The 19,722-nt window shown below is 48.5% G+C and overlaps 1 protein-coding gene and 1 pseudogene across 10 annotated transcripts in view; one reads left to right on the plus strand and one right to left on the minus strand.

Annotated features, from left to right (window-relative positions):
- The window catches only part of RBM47 (RNA binding motif protein 47), a 171,106-nt gene that overhangs the window by 85,324 nt on the left and 66,060 nt on the right, over positions 1-19,722 (minus strand). For all 9 annotated transcript variants that reach the window (XM_089327098.1, XM_089327099.1, XM_070068133.2 and 6 more), the window contains one exon: positions 11,838-11,918. The gene's annotated coding sequence lies outside the window, so the exon portion shown is untranslated. The remainder of the gene's footprint in view (positions 1-11,837; positions 11,919-19,722) is intronic.
- LOC149127724 (small nuclear ribonucleoprotein G pseudogene) lies at positions 651-4,939 on the plus strand (annotated as a pseudogene). Its single transcript, XR_016229858.1, has one exon. The product of XR_016229858.1 is annotated as a small nuclear ribonucleoprotein G pseudogene (transcript).

The raw sequence follows: 19,722 nt of genomic DNA on the forward strand, positions 1-19,722 counted from the left end.
AAAGCATCCTGCCATCAGTCCCACTCCAACGTTCACAGAAAGTGGGGGGGGGGGCTGGCATTCAAGGTCAGCTGCTCTGCCTCCAACCCAGCTTCCTGCTGCTGCACCTGGGAAGGCGGCGGCAGATGGCCCAAGCACTTGGGCCCCTGCCACCCATGTGGGAGACTAGGATAGGGCCTCTGGCTCCTGGCTTCAGCCTGGCCCTATCCTGGCTGTTGTTGCCATCTGGGAAGTGAAGCAGCAGGTGAAAGATTTCTCTCCCTGTCACTCTGCCTTTCAAATAAAATAAATAAGAGGGAAAAGAGACCTTAAAAATAAAGCACCGTCATTCCATATGGGAACCGGTTCGAGACCCAGCTGCTCCACTTCCTGTCCAGCCCTCTGCTATGGCCCGGGATAGCAGTGGAAGATGCCCCAAGTGCTTGGGTCCCTGCACCCACGTGGTAGACCCGGAAGAAGCTCCTGGCCCCTGGCTTTGGATCGGCGCAGCTCCGGCCGTTGTGGCCATCTGGAGAGTGAACTATCAGATGGAAGACCTCTCTCTCTCTGCCTCTCTTCTCTCTGTGTAACTCTTTCAAATAAATAAATAAATCTCTAAAAATAAAATAAATAAAAGTGATGGTGTATGTACATGAAGTTCTATTAATAAAGGGTTGACAAAGATTTTCTATTCAGAGTCAGAAGGTGAATATTATAGGCTTTGCAGACCACACAGTCTCTGTACATTTTTTTCCTTTATTTTTTTTCCCCAACTAATTAAAAGCATAAAAATCAGGGGAGGCGCGGCACGGCAGGTTAAGCTGCCACTTGGGAAGCCCAATCTCAGATCAGAATGCCTGGGGTCAAGTTCTGGCTCGCTCCCCATTCCAGCTTCCTCCTAAGGCAGACCCAGGGAGGCAGCAGATGAGGCTTGAGTACTTGAGACCCTGCCACCCACGTGGAGTTCCTGGATCCTGGCTTTGGCCTGGCCCGGCCCTGGCTGTTGCAGCCATTTGGGGAATGAACCAGCCAATGGAAGATTTCTCTGTCTCTCTCACTCTTTTTCTCTCCCTCTCTCTGCCTTTCAAATAGATTAAATGGATAAAATCGAAAAATTTTAAGACATTTCCATCTGTGCCTCAAAATTCCAAACCTAGCATGATCTAAGAGTGCCAGCAGTTGAGGATGCCATGCGCTACTTCAGGTCATGAGGTCCAAGTCATACGCTAATTGACACAAAGACCTGGGACCAGCAACTTACTTCCTGATTTATTTCCAAATTACTTTTTTCTACTACTCTTCTTCAGAGCACACTGCCAATTCAGTACTAAAAATTCAACTCAACAAATGCTTATAAAGTATTTCCTATATACCCAGCACTGGATGGGTGCCCTAGGGAGACAAAGCAAGGGAGAGGGTTCCTGCCCCTGAAAACCTTTTGATCCCTCTGAGAAAACAAGATACAGGCACATGAAACAAATTATTCTGCCTTACATTGTTATGCAATGCCGATAGAACTTTCTGTAATGGTGCAAAGGTTCTTTATCCTCACTGTCCAATATATGGTAGCCAGGAGCCAGCCACATGTGGTTATTGAGCCCTTGAAATATGAGTCATTTGACAAGGAAATGAACACTTTAACCGATTTTAATTTTTAATTCATATACATTTAAACAACAAACATGCAGTTAGTGGCTACCATTGTGGACATCACGGCTCTGTAAGAATAGTTCTAGCTACCGCGGGAGCGTGAAGGAGACTGCGAGTTCCATTTCAAGCAATCTCTCAGTGCTTGGAGCAGACACCATGAGCAAAGCTTACCCTCCCAACTTGAAGCTTATGGACAAGAAGTTGTCATTGAAATTAAATGGTGGCAGACATGACCAAGGAATCCTGTAGGGATTTGATCCTTTTATGAACCTTGTGATAGACAGATGTGTGGAGAAGGCACATGGTGGACAACAGAACAATACTGGAAGGTGGTAGTACAAGGAAATAGTATCAATCATGTTAGAAGCCTTGGAACGAGTATGACTGTTCAACAAAGAAATCCATGTTCCCTCTGCAAAGGACTTGTTTTACTATGATGTACAAGTTGGGTCATGTACATTTTTATATTAAATTTTTTGTTAAATAAACTTTTGTGAGTCAAAAAAAAAAGGAGAAGAAGAAGAAGAATGGTTCTAGATCTGGATGGAAAATACGTGGCATTTATCCTGTCACTTCCTCCTGTAACAATGGGAGAAGCCCCTGCTGAACACACTGGTTCTCAGGGTTCTCCACCAACAGCCTGGGGGTGGCGCAGAGACAAAAGGACAAAGGTGAAGGGAGGAGGAGGTGTCTGAGCTGAGCCTCAGGACCACACGTGGACAGGCAGCCAGGAAAGGACCCGAGCCTGGGAGCCCCAGGTAGAGAACGCACGAGCAAAGGCGATGCATGGAGCTGGCCGAGAAGGGGAGCTGTGGGGGAGATAAGGGACAGGAAGAAAGGTAGCGCTAGATTAAGACTTTGAAATGCCAGGAATTTGGACTTTCCTCATGGGCAACAACAGGAAGGTTTAAGCAGGCTAAGGACTAGACCAACAGCTGCTGGAGGAGGAGGGCTCTCCGATAGCCGGCCACAGAAGGGGCAGTATCGGCACAGATCCACAAGAAGGCTCTGACAGCCATGGCTGCTAGTCTTCTTCTGGAAACGAATACACGTGGATTCAACAAAGTGTACAAGTCATGGGAAATCACATAGAAGCTAAATATGAAAGTCAAGGCCGGCCACGGCTGACACTGTGGTGCACTTTCCCTTCTACAGTGAGTGCATTAATTTAGGACTAACATCAGGACTTAGACTAGGAATGTGGCTGCATGAATAAACAGAAAGGGGCATTAAAGAATTTTAAAAATGTATTTATTTGGAAGAGTTTTACGCACAAGGAGAGAAAGAGAGAGAGAGAGAGAGAGAATCTTCCATCTACTGGTTCATTCCCCAGATGGCCACAATGGCAGGGCTGGGCCAGGCAGGAGCCAGGAGCCAGGAGCCAGGAGCAGCCTGTTCCAGGTCTCCCACATGGGTTCAGGGGCCCTACACTTGGGCCATCTTTTGCTGCTTTTCGCAGGCCATTATCAGAGAGCTGGATTGGAAGTGGAGCAGTGGGGACACGAACCCACGCCCATACGGGATCGCAAGTGGCAGCTTAATCTGACATGTCAGGAGTCTGGCCTCAAAGCAATTTTTGAGTGAGGCAGTGGGGTGGAGAGGAAGGGTTATTAGCATCAGGAGATTTGCATTCTAGGCCTGGATGTACCCTGAGCCTCAAGCTGGGTTCCCTCGTTTTAGAATCAGGATGCTGGCCCATGGCAACTTTTTTTGGACAGGCAGAGTGGACAGTGAGAGAGACAGGGAGAAGACAGTGACAGAGAGAGACATTGGTTCACCCTCCAATGGCCGCCATGGCCGGCGCACTGCGGCCAGCGCACCGCGAAGATCCAAAGCCAGGAGCCAGGTGCTTCCTCCTGGTCTCCCATGGGGTGCAGGGCCCAAGCATTTGGGCCATCCTCCACTGCACTCCCTGGCCACAGCAGAGAGCTGGCCTGGAAGAGGAGCACCCGGGACAGAATCCGGCACCCCGACCGGGACTAGAACCCGGGGTGCCAGCGCCACAGGCGGAGGATTAGCCTAATTAGCCACAGCACCGGCCCCATGGCAATTTCTTAACCTCTTCTTACCAGTGTCAAATTAAGAGTAAGATGAGATTTTTGAGACCTCCCCCCAAAAACCTAAAATGAAACTAAAAATGCGGATACATCTTGTGTATTTTAAGCAGATACCACAGCTAGAGGGCAGAGGACTGTCATAAGACAAAAATATTCCACTGATCTTGAGGTTGTACCAACAGCATAGAGCACTTGGCAATCTGGGAGATTTTAGGTATAAAATGCATGTTCTGAGCAATGCTGTGTGGAGGATCTGTAATTGTGGTTCGCGGTACACAGAACTGGGGAGCCAAAGATTTTCAAAGCCCAATCTACCTTTGCAGACCACAGGAAAAACAAAAACAGCTGCTAGAGAATGCGTCATTCTCTCAGGTGCAACAGAGCAATAACCCATAGTCATTCCCCAGGCTAATTAGCGAAGTCTATGGGGCAGGTGTCAAGCACCTTGGGACACTCACATCCCACACTGGAGTGCCAGGCTTCTAATCCTGGCTCTGCTCCCAATCCCAGTTTCCTGCTAATGTGCGCCCTGGGAGGCCACAGGTGATGGCCAATGTCCTTGAATTCCTGCCACACACATGGGTGACCCAGACTGAGTTCAGTCTCCTGGCTTTGACCTAGCCTAGTCCTGGCTGTTGTGGGTATTTAGGGAGGAAACCAGTGGATGGAAGATTCCTTTCTCTCTCTCTCTCTCTCAAGTAAATAAGAAATAGTCTTGTCACATGCTGTCCTCTGCCATGTTATATAAAGCAGCAAGCAGACCCCCACCAGACGCCATGATCTTGGGCTTCCCGGCCTCTAGAACCATGAGAAATAAACTTCTTTCCATCACCCCATCAGTGGTGCTCGGGTGTAACAACAGAAAACAGACTCAGACAGCACATGCGCCAGCTCAGCATGCACTAGCTGTGAAGTCTGTCCAGGTTACTGAACTCTCCGATAAACCTCAGTTTCCTCGCTTGCAAAACAGGAATCCTAACACCCACCTTAGGAGATTATTGTAGAGATGAAAACTGGTTATTCAAATAAAAAGATGGGGGTGCCGGCGCTGTGGCGGGGTTGGTAAAGCTGCCACCTGCAGGACCAGCATCCCTGGTTGAGTCCTGGTTGCTCTACTTCCAATCCAGCTCAATACTAATGTGTCTGGGAAAGCAGCAGAGGGTGGCTTAAGTCCTTGGGCCCCTCCATGGGAGACCTGGAGGAAGCTCCCGGCTCCTGGCTTCAGTCTGGCCCAGCCCACACCATTACAGCCATTTGGGGAGTGAACCAGCGTATGGAAGTCCCCTCTCTGTCTCTCCTTCTCTCTGTAATCCTTTCAAATAAATAAAATAAACCTCAAATAAAAAGATAATGTAAGTAAGACTTCTCCTGAGCCTGACATATACAGGTCACTCGATAAAAAAGTTGCTACAATTATATTTGATGACTTTTTTTTTTCACTTTTTTTTTTTTTTAAGATTTATTTACATTATTTTAAGGCAGAGAAACAGAGAACGAGAGAGAGAGAGACAGAGAGATCTTCCATCCACTGGTTTACTCCCTAAATGGCTGCAACAGCCAGGTCTGGGTCAGACCGAAGCCAGGAGCCAGGAACCCCATCCTGGGCTCCCACATGGGTGGCAAAGGCCTAAGCACTTAGGCCATCTCCGCCTCCCCAGGTGTGCTAGCAGGAAGCTCAGATGAGGAGGACTCGAATAAGACCTCCAATACAGGATGCAGACAGGCACGTGGAGGGTTCAACCTGCGGGTCGCGGCGCCAGCTCCCAATTCATCCGATTACACCCAGATAAACAAAAACCTGCCATGCTTAGATTCACAGGCCCTGTTTGTGTCCAGCGCCCTCTCACTCCAGCCTGGCATCTCCATAACCACTTCATTCTTGGCTTAAGAGTTGCTTACATTTTGCCAACCTTGACATTAGTTTCAAAAGAAACCCACATAGTTAGCAGACACAGGACTTTTGATATTCTTGATGAAAACAAGCTGGTCATTCTGTTCCTGTTATTTCCTGGAAACCAATACTAGAGCACACGGCAGTGGGTATGGCTGAAACAAACGTCAGACATTCGGTTTCTGTCTTTCCTTGAGCAGCTGACAAATCTGGGAGCAACCTGTTTGAACCAACCGCAGCCTCGGACGAGGCCTTGACTCGGCACAACTCTGATGCATGCCTACAGACTGCTTTGCAGACCATGGTTCTTTCTAGATTGTTTTTATCTTATTTATTTGAAAGGCATAGAGATAGACACAGAGAGATCTCCCATCCACTGGTTCACTCTCTAAATAACCCTAACAGCCAGGGCTGGGCCAGGCTGAAGCCAAGAGCCCAGAATTCAGTCTGGGTCACCCACATGAGACATTACCTGCTGCCCCCCAGGGTGCACACTAGCAGGAAGCTGGAGTGAAGTCCACTTCTGGGTATATGGGGCTAACCCAAAATATTTTTAGAAAAATGAAATTAAAAGTTTCTTTTGCAGACCATGTTTTTTCGCAGACGTCATGATGACATCTCGGTGTCACCTATGAATCTGCCATCGAACTTTTGTTCAATGCTGACATTAGCTCAGATGACGGCCTCATCACTCAAGAGTATTCTCCTTGCTTTCCAGAGCATTAAATATTCTCCTCTAGAGCTTTATGCCACCGACAGCCCACTGTTCTGCCCAAAGACACCTAACATTTTGTTTTCCTCACGCCTTTCATTTTCCTTGTGCAGGATGGGAACAAACCACCTCCTTGTAGGAGAGACAGGCCTCCTTTTGTAGGCAAACATCACCTTGTCTGCCACATCATTGGTTAAGTCATGGCTCCCATTGCAAATGGGTTATCTTGTTTGGCAAAGAGCAGGTCATCAAAGAGCAGGTAGCCAAAGAAACCGCCTGATCAATGAAACTTTTTGCCCACATGAGTAAACTAATTTTAACCAGGGAAACTATCCAATTTAGGATTAGCCTCAAACTCCACACCCTTATATCCTATGGAAAAAAAAAAAAGTTTTTCCAAACACCTGTTAGGATCTAAAAAAACTGACCTCAGTTACATGAATGCTCTGTGATGAGATCACAGGTTGATTGTGTGGGAAACTATCCAATTTAGGATTAGCCTCAAACTCCACACCCTTATATCCTATGGAAAAAAAAAAAAGTTTTTCCAAACACCTGTTAGGATCTAAAAAAACTGACCTCAGTGACATGAATGCTCTGTGATGAGATCATGGGTTGATTGTGTTCACAGTGGGCTGTGAGTTGGGTCCAACTACTCTGAGATCAAGCCTTGGCAAAGCCTTTACGTGTATCACCATGGGAATTACACACTTTTTTGTTGTATATGTTTTTTTGCGTTTATAAACTGCAAAGGACTTAAGGGTTACTTCTTCCTACGTTTTCACTACCCACAAGTCCCATGCCAGAATTAACACTGCCACTGAATCAGCCGAGAGCTCAGAATAAGAACAGGAAAGGAAGAGGTGCAGACAAGAAGGTAAAGGATTTACTGGTTGGTAAATCTGGATACATGGAAGCAAGGGATCCAAACCACCACTGAGTACGTGGGCTTTCATGTGCCCTGTTCTAGGTCACTCTTGTTTGTTATTAGCATTTCTTATTAACCAAGTGCTTAACTCTCATTCTAAAACTCTGCTGGGGCAAGGATCACATCTGAATTAGCTTCGTACCTCCTTCTGCACCTGCTCCAGTTCCTGCCAATGGCGGTTCCATGTCGATTCATTAATTTGAATCGAACGGAATCATGGGCCACTTTTTCTGCTTTGTAGTAATACGTTCTCTTGAACAAAGAGTTATACATAATGCGTACTGGGGACATGTCTCTTCCGTTTCTGAGAGAAGCAGCAGCAAAGTCACTTCTAGAACCTGCCTGTGAAGGCCGCCCTGAGCAGCCCAGGGTCTCTGTGACAGGCCCCAGCGGGTAGCTGACTAAACAGGACAGACTCTGCTTCAACTCACTGCTGGGTGTGTGTGTGTGTGTGTGTGTGTCCTTCGGCTAGTTGCCCTCACATGGCCCACATGCACAGGTCTAAAAGGCTCCCCTTAATGCGGAAACAGGGGTGGACATTTGCACAGTAGTTAAGAGCTCTGCTTGGCACAGCCTAGGCTGCTGCAGGCACTTGGGGAGTGAACCAGCAGATGCAAGCTACGTCTGTCTGTCTCTCTGCCTTTTAAATGGGAGGAAAATAAACATAATTCTTAAAAATAATAACGGGAAGGCCATTCCTCTAAATGTCTACCTTTCATGGTTTTTAGAAAAATTTCTTTCTGGCCAGCGCCACAGCTCACTAGGCTAATCCTCCGCCTGTGGCGCTGGCACACCAGGTTCTAATCCTGGTTGGGGCGCCGGGTTTTGTCCCGGTTGCTCCTCTTCCAGTCCAGCTCTCTGCTGTGGCCCGGGAGTGCAGTGGAGGATGGCCCCAGTGCTTGGGCCCTGCACCTGCATGGGAGACCAGGAGAAGCACCTGGCTCCTGGCTTCTGATCAGCGCAGTGCACGGGCCACAGCGGCCATTGTGGGGGTGAACCAATGGAAAAGGAAGACCTCTCTCTCTCTCTCTCTCTCACTGTCCACTCTGCCTGTCAAAAAAAAGAAAAGAAAAGAAAAGAAAAGAAAAAAGAATATAAGAGTGGGAATAAGAGAGGGAAGAGATGTGCAATTCGGGACATGCTCAAGCTGACTTACCTCAAACGGTAGAGTTAGAAACATACCAGGGGATTCGAATTCAATCCCATCGAGGTGGCATGTACCAATGCCATCTCACTAGTCCCAGTGATCAATTTCTGTTCACAATTGATCGTAATGATAGGACTAAGAACCACAGGGATCACATAAACAAGAATAGTGTCTGCAAATACTAGCTGATAGAATCAAAAAGGGAGAGAATGGTCCAACATGGGAAGTGAGATACACAGCAGACCCATAGAATGGCAAATGTCCTAACAGCACTCTGGCCTCATAATCAGCCCTTAAGGCATGCGGATCTGGCTGAAATGCCCATGAGAGTATTTCAGGCATGGAAAGCCAAGACACTCTGGGGGAAAAAAAACCTAAATGAAAGATCTCCACGAGTGAGATCCCAGTGGAAAAAATGGGTCATCAAAGAAAGAGGTACCTTTCTCTGAAGGGAGGAGAGAACTTCCACTTTGACCATGGCCTTGTCTAAAAATGATCAGAGTCAGTGAACCCAGGGGGCTTCCATAGCCTTGGCAGCTCATGACAAGAGCCTAGGGTGATTACTGATGCCATAAACAAGAGTGTCAATTTGTTAAGTCAACAACAGGAGTCACTGTGCACTTACTCCTCATGTAGGATCTTTGTCCTTAGTGTGCTGTACATTGAGATTTAATGCTATAACTAGTACTCAAACAGTATTTTTCACTTTATGTTTCTGTGTGGGAGCAAACTGTTGAAATCTTGACTTAATATATGCTAAACTGATCTTCTGTATATAAAGAGAATCGAAAATGAATCTTGACATGAATGGAAGGGGAGAGGGAGTGGATAAGGGGAGGGTTGCGGGTTGGAGGGACGTTATGGGGGGGGAAGTCATTGTAATCAATATTCTGTACTTTGGAAATTTATATTCATTAAATAAAAGTCAAAACATTTTGCACTAAAAAAAAAGAGAAAAAAAGAAAAAAAAAGAAAAATTTCTTTCTAAGAGATCTGTGAACTCACTGAATGAGCTCCAATTCAACCCATTTTCAACTTGTAGGTTAAACGATAGCCAGCTTTCAATGTGTCAGCTCATTAGAATGGAAATCTAGGCTATGGTTAGTAAGACTCCGAATGTTGTTTTACTCAAAGTCCCCAAGGGCGCAGGGAACTCTGACTTTTCCCCTTCACATTTCCAAGAGATTTCTACCACCTGCCTTCCAGTGCCCACACGGTCACAGGGGAACACACACTTCTGATGGCTTCAGGAAAATCAGGTAATGACCCGGATGTCAACTGTGTTAGAGGGGTGGCCAAAGAGGTGCCCTAAGGTCCATACTAAAAGCTCAAATTTCTTTTTACTGGTCATGGCCAGAAAATGTCTTTCCTTTGATAAAGAGAAAAGTGACCAATCTCATCTTAGACTGAGGCAAAAAAAATTAAATTATACATACATAGGCCTGTGAAAAGGGTTTGTCTAGTTATGATCACCCCTAAATTCAAGAGACTTTTCAGAAAATGACCCCATCAAATTCACTCATGACTAGGAAACCAGTAAGCTTGAGATGGCCAATTGGGTGGAAACAGCATTCCTAGTGGGATGTGTGTATGCGTTGGGGGATGGGTAGGGTACTTCAAAAAGTTCATGCAAAATGGAATTAAGAAGTTTATTTTGGTGGGAAAAAAAAATGGAATCTGCAGTTTTTTCATACTATGCATTGTCCATGAATTTTTGGAAGATATCTTGTACATGTATGCATTTCTGAATCTATCAATTTTGTCAGTGGCCCAAGCGCCCCAGCTCAACAGTATAGACAGCATCAGCACAGAGCACTAAGCTTTAAAACCTGAGATTCTCACAATGGCCCCAAATCCAAATCAGGGTCGCACAGCTAGCTCAAGCAGCCAGCCTCTGTTGGTTTCTATTTAAACCACCTATTTTGGAAGAACCATACACCGCCTATGCCAACAATCACCTCTCCCTGGTGCCATCAAAGGAGGAGAAGTGGACACATCTGTTGGGCAAAACAAGCTGGACTCTAAGCTGACCGCCTCCCTGCGGAAGGCAGGGGAGGGAACGGAAGAGCAGACATTTGGGGAGGATTCAAAGGATTAGCAGGAAAGCAGGACTTGGGATCTGAGGGATTTCTGTCTGAACCACAAAAACAAAAACAAAAAAATCAGATCATCAGTTTGTAAGCAATCTCTTTGAGGGGTTTTAAGGATTCTTCAAAAAATGTGGCTAAGTCTTAATTCTACAAGAGATGCCTATTTATCTGAAGCCACCCTCTCCCTACCTCTCCTTTGGGTGGGGGTTGGGGTGGGGGGGTCCAGGCTATGCCTTGAACCCAACCTGAACCCAACCTTTACTCTCCACGTTGGGCCCCGGGCCCAGGCTGCTTTGTACAGTTGCTCCACCTGCCTCCACCCCCCGACCAAGTAAACCATTCATTGTCCAGCTCTCAGTTAAACAGCACTGAAATTCCAAGACATTTTCCGACCGTTACCCTCTCAGCAAAATCGTGTTAGGCCCTCTTGCCTTAAACTCCTTTAACTACTTACACTTTTTCATCAGGCCACTTGTTACTCTTATTATTTAATGTCTACATTAAATATTTACATTAATGTTTACAACAGTACTATTTAAGGTTGTGAAAACGTCTTAAATACCTAGCACATAGCACACAGCCCTGCCTGCTGCCTGACTTGGGCATTGGTCTACTGTCACCCATGGTGCTTTTGCAAATCTTAGTGTCTGTGTAGGGGCTGGCATGGCATAGCACGCTAAGCCACCATCTGTGAGGCCAGCATTCTGGATGGGCCCTAGATGGAGTCCCGGCTGCTCCACTTCTGATACAGCTCCCTGCCAATGCACCTGCGAATGCAGCAGAAGATGGCACATGTGTTTGGGCCCCTGTATCCGGGTGGGAAACCAGCACAAAGCTCCTGGCTCCTGGCTTCAGCCTGGCCCAGCCCTGGCCATTGTGGCCATTTGGGGAGTGAACCAACAGAGGAAGTATGTTCTCTCTCTCGCTCTCTTTCTCTCTCTCTCAAATAAATAAATCTTTAAAAGAAAATTCCACTCTTTAAAAAAAAAGGCAATTAGACTCTGAAAACCCAGAGGAAGGGTTGTAATACTGGCCAGTCGGCAGTGGAAGATGGCCCAAGTGCTTGGGCCCTGCACCTGCGTGGGAGACCAGAAGGAGGCACCTGGCTCCTGGCTTCGGATTGGTGCAGCACACCAGCCGTAGCGGTCATTGGAGGGTGAACCAACGGAAGGAAGATCTTTCTCTCTGTCTCTCTTTCTACAGACCTACAGGGTACTCTAGCGTGGAAATGAAGCACACACAAAAACAACAGTGGACGTGTTTAAACGTGGGGTGGGAGGAGGGGTAGCACTTGGATGTCACTGTGGAATGTTCCTCTACTGCCCCCACCCTGGATCACGCTCATTTGAACGTTCTGAAGAGAAAGACGCAGTCTCAACTCACCGAACCTCCTCAGTGGGCCAGGCAGTGGCTGCTCTCTGCTGGGTGGCCTGGTGTAAGGTGTCCCTCTAACGCCTCCGTTACCTGAACAGCGAAATGGAAAAGGCAACATTACTGACCCAAAGAAGGAGAATGCGCAGCTCACAGGGCGTGGGGTGGAAAGGGGGAGAGAGGGATACACAGAAAAAATACAGTTTTGGGGGCTGGTGCTGTGGCATAGCGGTAAAGCTGCCGCCCGCCGTGCCGGCATCCCATATGGATGCCATTTCAAGTCCCGGCTGCTCCTCTTCTGATCCAGCTCTCTGCTATGGCCTGGGAAGGCAGTGGAAGATGGCCCAAGTCCTTGGATCCCTGCACCTGTATAGGAGACCCAGAGGGAGCTCCTGGCTCCTGGCTTCGGATCAGTGCAGCTCCGGCTGTGGGAGTCTCCACCCAATTGGAGAGTGAACCAGCTGAAAGAAGACCCCTCTCTCTCTCTCTTTCTCTGTTTCTCCTTCTCTCTCTGTGTAACTCTGACTTTCAAATAAATAACTAAATCTTTAAAAAAAATTACAGTTTTGCTATCATGCCACACCTCTGTGTGTCCATGGAATTACAAGGAAAGCTATAAAACTATGTGAACAGGAAGCTCCCACAAGCCCACACACAGTGGAGAAAACAGGTCATACTCTTTTGCCAGGTCTGCAAGGCTATCCAGTTTCATTTAAGCTAAAGGGAAGTCGATGGAAAAAAAATCTTACTCTGATACAGAGAGAAGGAAATATACACAGAGTCTTCAAAAAGTTCATGGAAAATGCACAGGAGGGGAAAACTAGGCACGGCTTTCAGATTTTTTCGCACCAAAACTATCTCCTAATTCCATTGTCCACGAGCCTGGTGAGGTGCCCTTGTACAAAGGGGCACAGAAACAGGAACAGGAAGCTCGCAGGTGTCCCCGGCACTCAGCGCTCAGCCCCACTGCTTGCTAGGCTGGGTGATTTCCGGCATCTCACTTGGTTTGCCCATCCTCATCCCACATGGGCCTAGCAGATATGAAACCCTTGTGGCCAGAGAAAACGCTCAGCAACAGACAGCTAGGATTATCCTATTCATTTAAAATTCTTTCTGCAGAGGTACGTTAAATTGTGGGTTTTGAGGTAAATTGCCAAACATGCAAAACTGTTTCAAACATTTTGACTCATGCTTGAGATGTTCCTTCAACTATGGAAGCCCTTAAGAGCTGGCTTTTCTGCCCCTATCTAGATAATGTGTTCCCTACCCATTCAGCTTCATGATTAAGTATTTTTTTGATTAGCTTAGTTCCACACAGCAGATTCGACTACAATACCACCTTACCAGGAATGAATAGGACGGAGCTGAGTGGGGATGCAGCGGGTTAAGCTGCCATTTGCAATGCCAGCATCCCATATAGGTACTGGTTCAAGCTCCACTTTCCATCCAGCTCCCTGCTATGCGCCTAGGAAGGCAGTGGAGGATGGCCCAAGTGCTTGGGCCCTGCACCCACATGGGAGGGAGTTCTGGGCTCCTGCCTTTGGCCTTGCGTAGCCCCTGTCATTGCAGCCATATGAGGAGTGAACCGGAAATAGAAGATCTCTCTCTCTCTCTCTCTCTCTCCCTCCCTCCCTCCCTCCCCCTCCCTGTTTCCGTGTTTGTGTGTGTGTGTGTGTGTGTATGTATCTATTGCTCTCTATAATCCTTTCAAATAAATAAATCTTAAAAAAAAAAAAAAAAAGGAATGACTCGGACCATGATGACAAGCGCCTCCCAGAGAAAGATCACCTTCCTCCTGGGTAAGAAAGCACTGGATTTGCCTGAGTCCTGCAGTCCAACTCTGTAATCACTTGTTCCAAAGTTCTTCCCAGCTCAGTGGCCAAATTAACCAAGGTTTAGTTTTTGATTAACGTGCAGCACTTGAAGGAACTTTGACCCACAGTAACTTGGCGTTTGAGTTGCTCCTCTGGGACCAACCTGTATCACGAGTACCCATATCAAGCACAATAAAAGACCTGGCTGTTTGCTTACAGCAAACGGAGGCGGCACCATGTCATCATATGGCTTTTAGCCCCACTGCCCACTGAACCCTTGGAAAGAAACCTAGCAGTAGTCCGCACGTCAGTTTCGGAGGAACAGAAGGAAAGAGTGTGTCTTTCCAATCTGAAAAGCACTGAAACTCTACCTAGAATTTTGACTGAATGTCAACTGTGGAAGAAACATGAAGGCCAAGGTCAACATGAGCAGCGTGGAGATCAGGTGTGGGAGCAGGTGCCTCAGTGAACAGAATGCTCTCCCTGATGGCTCCTGGGCTCCCCTTTACTGCCATGTTGTAACACAGGCAGCAGACCAGGGAAGAGCCCCTTGGGCCTAAGAGCGCCTGTCCCTGCCTGGGATGGGATAAATGCCTCATTTGTCTAAGTCCCAGCCTCCTGTGTCTCAAATCTGTGGCTGTGTTTGGAGGCAGGGTCTTGCAAGAGGTCACTGGGGGTGTGCCCTAGTCCAACGTGGCTGGTGTCCTTATGCAAGAGATTAGGACACAGACGACACAGACCGAGGGGTGGCCGTGGAAGGACGCAATGAGAAAGCAAGCGGAGCGCCCTCGGGAGAAACTGGCCCTGCTGAGCCGTGGATCTTGGACTTGCAGCCGCCTCGACTGGGAAGAAATGTGCTTCTGCTGGTGGAACCACCCCGTCTGTGGCAACGGCAGCTGGAACAATAAACCCGAGGCCCTGTTTCCCCACACCCCGCACCTCTGTCACAGGGCCGGGCGGTCACACACAAGGGAAGTAGGCTAAGTCCACAACGCCAGGAGGGCGACACAGGAGGGCATCTTCCGAAACTTTACGGTTCTGTGAGGCCGCGTAGGATACAGCCATGGCTCAGTTATGCTGGTGGACACCACTACAGTCTGACATTTCAAACCATGCACCAGGCCGGCGCCGCAGCTCACTAGGCTAATCCTCCGCCTAGCGGTGCCGGCACACCGGGTTCTAGTCCCGGTTGGGGCGCCGGATTCTGTCCCGGTTGCCCCTCTTCCAGGCCAGCTCTCTGCTGTGGCCAGGGAGTGCAGTGGAGGATGGCCCAGGTGCTTGGGCCCTGCACCCCATGGGAGACCAGGAAAAGCACCTGGCTCCTGGCTCCTGCCATCGGATCAGCGCGGTGCGCCGGCCGCAGCGCGCCGGCCGCGGCGGCCATTGGAGGGTGAACCAATGGCAAAGGAAGACCTTTCTCTCTGTCTCTCTCTCTCACTGTCCACTCTGCCTGTCAAAAAAAAAAAAAAAAAAAAATTAAAAAAATTAAAAATCAAACCATGCACCAGCCTCGCGGTCAACAAACATTAACTGAACACCTATCACAGGCCAGACCCTACGCCAGGGACTACGACAGTAGCAGTGGATGAAATGGATGCATCCTCTGCCTTCATAGTGTGGATAGAAAGCCCAGGTACTGAGCTAGGCTAGAAATGCAAAGTGAAAAAGCCAAAGCTACTGCCCACCCTGTGGGATGCAGAGTTGGAGAAAGATGCAAACAACGTGACCCTGGCTGTAACAGGCGAGGGGCCCTGGAAGCCAGACGGAAGGTCTGTGCAGCAGGGGCAAGGGTGGGAAGTGTGCCTAGGGAAGGAAGACCAGGGCCACCAGGCCCTGTAGAAGTCACAGCTCGCTCAGCAGCCAGGGATGCAGGGACACGAGCGAGCACAGCACTGTGGGAGGATGGGCACAGCCAAACTGGGGGTGGGCAGCGAACATGCAACCGAACAAGGCAAGGGACCAGAAGGCTCATCGAGAGGGCGAAGCTACCAGAGCCGCAGGTACGAAAGATCACCCTGAACACGCGCAGAGGACGGCCGGCAGGGGGCGCTGAAGGCAGGAACAGGAAACAGACGTGGGATTCAGGACGGGGGCATTCAGCCATGGCCACGGGCGACACTGCGCAAGGACATCGCGTAGGGAAAGAGCATCGCCGGCTTGTGAACCTGGGGACTACTTCGATGGATGAGAAAATGCTTTTCTTAAGAAACTTCTAATTTCACTTGTCTTCATTTCGTATTAGGAATCTAATTTCATTCAGAAAGAGAGAGAGAACACGAATAACAGATTCCACCTGCTGGTTCACTCCCCACATGCCTGCAACAGGTGTGGCTGGGCCAGGGCCAAAGCCAGGAGCTCAATTTCAGTGTCCTTTGAGGGTGGCAGGAACCCAGTTCCTTGAACTGTCACCCACGACTCCCAGGGAGCCAGAGCCAGGCTTCCAGGCAGGTGCTCCAGAGGAGGCTGCGCCAGGCACACGCCCTCGCATCATCTGTTCACAGTCAAAGCTACAGGTGGCTGTGCCTCAGTTTCCTCCTATTCTCCCCTGACCGTAAATATGGAATAATAGCACTTTCCTTGTAGGGAAGATTCACTGAGTTAATTAACAGAAGTCCTTACGTGCAATAAATGTTAACCAAGGCAGAAATAAACCTGAACAAATGGGAAATTGGAGATTATGCACATCATGACAGCTCTCCCTCCCAGCCAATGCAAGCCAGCTTACAACAACCACCACGGCTACCCAGGGACAAATCTTACAGAACTATCTGGGATTGGAGCCGGACTGGACTTCCTGGTGTTTCTGTAGGGCTCTCCCAGAACCTTCTATGAGTAACCATTACTTTAAAGTTATAAAACACCCCGTCTAGGGTGAACATTTTTCAAGGATTAAAGATTCAAAGGGACGCCGTGCCTGTGAGGAGGAGAGACTGCCTGTCAAGGGGCACGTGAGAACTCTCCAGAAAGATGGAGATTTCTCTATTGTAACCAAGGTAGGGGTTCCGTGCTAAATGCAGCAGTTATTAAAAGTCAACACTTAAAATGTGTGAGATGCATTACAGGTCAGTTGGAGCCCAACGCAGAGGGTGGATAAGGGAGAAAGAAGACCCAAGGGGGAAGAGGGGTTATATTACACAGAGAAACAGACTGGCATCAAAGAACTTGCCTTAAAACCTTCAGTTTCCCAAATCACTCTCTCTTGGAATGCAAGAAACTGGCTAAGAATGCACAAAGGCTTCCTTAGGCAAGAAACATGCTGGAAAAGTCCCAGATGTCTTTGCCCTCATTAGCCTACGTCCAGGGCCAGCACTTTTCTATGCAGAGCTTCCCGGGACGAGCTGCCCTCTTGTGGTTTGGATACGTATTTCCCGAGCACAAAAGTGGGCAGTTAGTGAACTGCAGGCAACTAGGCCAGGCTGCCCACGAATGTGACTGTGACTGAGATACCCACCTGCTTCTAAGCATCAGCATGGGCTTGGGTCACACTTTTAGATAACGAAGAAAATAGGGTTGCTACGGGATCAGTACGGTCTGAGGCTCACAGATTCAAAGATGGTATAATCTCATTGTAAAAAAAAATTTTTTTTTCAAGTTTATTTGAAAGACAGGAAGAGAAAGATCTCACCTGCTGGTTCACTCCCCCAAATCCCCCAAATGCTGGTGACAGCCAAGGCTGGGCAAGGCCTAAGCGAGGAACCCAGAACTCAGTCCAGGTCTCTGATGTGGGTGGTAAGGATCCAGGTACAGAGCCGTCACCTGCTGCAGATGCAGGGGCGCTGAGTGGTGTGTCACCTGTAGCCACTGTGCCAAACGCCCACCCGCCTCCACCACATTTTAGTTTTATATTAACATTCGAATAAGGAATCCTGGTAGCGAATAAAATAATAAGCACTGTTTTTAAAGGGGAGGGAGAAAAGGAAGTAGACAGGAAGAAGGGAAAGTGGGAAAGGAGGAAGGGTCAGTTGCAAAGGCTGCACTAAGAAGACAGAAGATGACCACAGCCAAGTGTTCTCTTCAGAAAGAAACCCATCTCCATGCAGGACCCCATTCAAAAGGAAAATACAGAATTCCTACGACTCCTGAAGAGAGACGGCTATGCTACAGTAGACAGAAATAGATGCTGTCTTTCAGCTGTTGAGCTGGGAAAAATCCAGCCAGCCCAGATCCTGCAGGGACAGGCCGGCCTGAATTAACTCCCACCAGGGGTAGGCTCCCGCCTTTAAGTGGCTGCCCAATCCACACCCCAGTAGATCAATCTTCCTGCAGAAATCTATTCATGTTACGTTCTTTCTCAAATCTCTTTTAATAGCTTCTCCTCACACTTGGAATAAAACCCAAAGCCCCCTCGCGGAGGCTGCAATCCGAGTTCCTTTCTGCTTCCTTCCCTGCCCCTCTCTAACTCAATGCCTGGCCTGGCCACACCACCTGCCTCCTGGCTGCTCGTCAACCAGCCAGCTCATCCATCTCCCAGTCTCAGCACTGAAGCTCACCCACAACCCCCACCCCGTCTAGAGCTGCAATTTCCTTTCCCATCCTTCTCTCTCCCCTTTTCTCCCAGAGCTCCTGTCCTGCCTGGATTTAGGTCTCTGCCCAAATGTCACTTCCTCCAAAAAGTCTTCCCTGACTACTTCTTTTAAAAGAGCCGGCATAGTGAGTAAAGCCTCCACCTGTATGGGCAACAGTTTAGCTCCTGACTGCTCCACTTCTGATCCAGCTCCCTGTTAATGTTCCTGGTAAAGCAGCGGAAGATGGCCCAAGTGCTTTTAGCCCCTGCACCCATGTGGGAGACCCAACCTGGATGAAGCTCCTGGCTCCTGGCTTTGACATAGCCCAGCCCGGACATTTGCGGTCATCTGCGGAATTAACCAGTGGGTGGAAAATTTGTCTCTCACTGTAACTTCTTTAAAAAAAAAAAAAAAAAAAAAGCCCTCCAGGGACAGGCATTGTGGCGCAGGTTAAGCCGCTGCTTAGACACCCATCTCCTATCGGAGTGCTGGATCACAGTGCTGGTTCCAGTCCTGAATCCCATTATTCTGCTTCCAATACAGCTCCCTGCTAACATGCCCCAGGAGGCAGCCAGTGATGGCTCAATACCTGAGTTCCTGCCATCCGTGTGGGAAATGTGGATGGAGTTCTGGGCTCCTGGTTTCGGCCTGGCCCAGCCCAAGGCTGTTGGAGCCATTTGGGGAGTGAACCAGCAGGTGAAAAATCTCTCTCTCTCTCCTCTCACCACCCCCCAACCCTGCACTTTTTCTCCTTTCCCTTATTTTTCAGCCTTGCTCTTAATATTATCTGAAATCACAATACTATTAATTTCTATCAGTCTTTAGTGCCTGTGTGGCCCACTGAGTGTGAGCTCGATGAGAAAGGCCTTCCTCTTCCTCACCACAGTACCCCCAGCTCCTAAACAGGGTCTGGCGCTGTCAGCATTGGAGAAACAAAACAACCTGTCTGGGCAGACCATGAGCATTGACCCAAGCTGCTCCAACACCAGCACCACCGAGTCCTTCCTTAGGTCAGCCTCAAATCCCTCTTATTGCAAGAAAAGCCCAATCCCTTTCCTTGAATCCCAGGGTCAACAGTGGTTGACCAACAGCCTCTGGGTAGGAATTCTTTGAGATGACAGTTACAACTACTCCGGTCCTTGTGTTCTGACACTAAGGACACAGGTACACGGGGGTTAGCTCGTGTCTGCAGGCTCCGACTGACAGTGCAAACAGCTGGAGACCCAGGATGACTGAAAGGATGCATGGTGCCTGATGCAGCTCTAACTGCAGGGCCCAGCATGGCGCCCAGAACAAAGATTGGGCTCAGCACAAATGCGCCTAAGGAACGAATGTCCTCAATCCTGCTCCAAGTGCTCATTCAACCACAGGGACTTCCTCCTGTGGCTGTCCCGGCGATCACTTCCTGTCCCAGAACCACGTCCAGTCACTCCAGTCATGTGCCAGTCCTTCCCGTCCTTCCTAAGGACAATCTGACAGCGCACCAAGCACAAGAGTTCATCTCAGAGCTCGTCTGAGTCTAACATGATTCCAATAGCCTGGCATGGAAAATACCTAAGACAAGACAAGAGACCAAAA

The sequence above is a fragment of the Oryctolagus cuniculus genome, chromosome 2, assembly GCF_051225735.1.
Source record: "Oryctolagus cuniculus isolate XC-2025 breed Fujian yellow rabbit chromosome 2, ASM5122573v1, whole genome shotgun sequence".
NCBI classification, from domain to species: domain Eukaryota; kingdom Metazoa; phylum Chordata; class Mammalia; order Lagomorpha; family Leporidae; genus Oryctolagus; species Oryctolagus cuniculus.